The sequence below is a fragment of the Perca fluviatilis genome, unplaced genomic scaffold (assembly GCF_010015445.1).
Source record: "Perca fluviatilis unplaced genomic scaffold, GENO_Pfluv_1.0 PFLUV_unplaced_scaf_167, whole genome shotgun sequence".
Taxonomy (NCBI): domain Eukaryota; kingdom Metazoa; phylum Chordata; class Actinopteri; order Perciformes; family Percidae; genus Perca; species Perca fluviatilis.
The window spans coordinates 5009-6998 of NW_024375577.1; the positions used below are offsets into that span (position 1 = coordinate 5009).

The 1990-nt window shown below is 39.0% G+C and overlaps 1 long non-coding RNA gene across 1 annotated transcript; it reads right to left on the reverse strand.

The window, feature by feature from the left end:
- Positions 1-400: 400 nt before the first annotated feature.
- Positions 401-1755, reverse strand: LOC120555081. The gene is made up of 2 exons (XR_005638638.1): positions 1705-1755; positions 401-536 (listed from the first exon to the last, which is right to left on the reverse strand). It is a non-coding gene; the product is annotated as an uncharacterized LOC120555081 (long non-coding RNA).
- Between the last annotated feature and the right edge of the window lie 235 nt (positions 1756-1990).

The window sequence follows — 1990 nt, forward strand, 5'->3', positions numbered from 1 at the left end:
TTACCATTGTTGAAAATGTGACAATTGCTTCTTCTCTTCATTGGGAATGTTTTAACATGTGTTAAGAACTCTCATAAGTTTTCTGAACAGACAACCATGATAACAAAAAACTGTGGAGTGCTACTAAGCGGTCAGAGGTCAAAAAGGATGCAGTCTTTCAGTAATACATCCTTATGTAGGAGGTATCCGTCACCAGGGATAGAATAGGAGCCCATTTACTGTGCTCCAAAATTAGCACAAATACTGACTAAAATTTTAATGATCAGTTAGTATGATGCCACTTTGGTACTTGTTGTGTCACTACATGCAACTTTCCGCTATCTCACTTTTTTACCATCAAATACAGCACAAAGTCATGACATTAATTATTCAGTGTAGTCAATGATTGACAGACAAATCATAAAATGTAACAATAGTGAATTTAATTCTGACCAAATATACAAAACAAATAGTAAAACAAATATACAAAACATAAAAAAAAAGGTCATCAGGCAAATTTGCTGGCCGGCTCCCAGGTGTCTTCCCAGACTCTGCCACTGTAAAGAGTCCACAAGTCATCTTACACACATACAGTACAGCCTACAGCTACCAACTAGTCTTCAAGCTCAAGTTTTGAAGATATGTCATCTGAAGCTGATAAAGGTTTGCCCGTTTTCTGTTGGATACTTTTTGTTGGTTTATTTTATATGGCGTATGTCAAACAGCAGTCATTTTGTTCCAAGTGAAGACTACTGTACCCACAATGCAGCAGAGATCTGGCCACTCAGTCACTTCAACACAGTCATGCCCAGTCAACCTTTCGAAGTTCTGCATCGGCTTAACTGTGTCGCTATGCAAATATTGACCACAACGGGAGGGGCGCAGAGATTATGTGGTTAGAGGCCTCTAGGTCGGGCGCATATTTAGTACAATATGCGATTGTATTCTGAACGGCCTCCATGACAGTCTGGCTCTGAATTTTCGGAGAAAACAAACCCATGTGACGCGTTCGTCCAATCAGCTGCCGGTTTTCATTTCTTGGGCAACAATACAGATTACGCGCCCTGCTATTGTTTAGAGACTACGTCTCGTCTCATCTTGTTGGTGTGTTCTGTGGCACTTTTTGGACCAACACGGGGAGACTGATCATTTCGACTGGCTTGTCTGTCAACGGTCGGCCGTCGGCTATATGTGTAAGCAGCTTTACATGTACATGTGAATTGGGCTTAAGACCCCATCAGCGCTGAAGTGGACTAGAAAGTGATCTGAGTCCTCTTTAAGTGAACTCATAATGTGAACACAGAGAAAACACAGTTTCATTATGGGAACAGTAGTTTTCACTTTGAACAAAATAACTGCTGTTTGGCAAACACCATATAAAATAACCCAAATAAACAAAATAAAATTAGCAAATGTATGTAACAGGTTAGAATGTATTAGTTTCAGATGTCATTTGAACAAACTTGAGCCAGATGACTACTTGTGCACATGTTCTCACATGTGCAGTTCAGTTCACTTTAAAAGGGGTCTGAGTATGCCTAGAGTGTTCCTTATGCCCCCAAAAATTCTCAGTCACTGCTCAAAGTTTACTTTGAAAGCTTTGTGGCCATTGTTTAAATAACAATATAAATATGTATGGCAAAGAAAATGTGGAAATAATAGTAATGAATGAATGAATGAACAAATGAATGAATGAATACATATACAGAATAAGCCATCACTTACCAGGAAGCGCAAGGCAGCCAGCGCACTTTGACCTCTGCTGCCTTCCCCTGCAGAAACACACACACACACACACACACACACACAGTTTAGTGAAGTTACTGTAATGATTTTACCATTCAAATAATTGTTTGTACTTAGCTCTCTACATTGGCGTGCTTACTTGAAACATAATTTAGTTGACAAGAGTAATAATGCATTTTTTGTGAGCTCAATACAAAATAAGAATCTGTTGTGGCATACCATTTGCATTGTTGTTTTTGTTTACGATTTACAGTATGTAGCACTT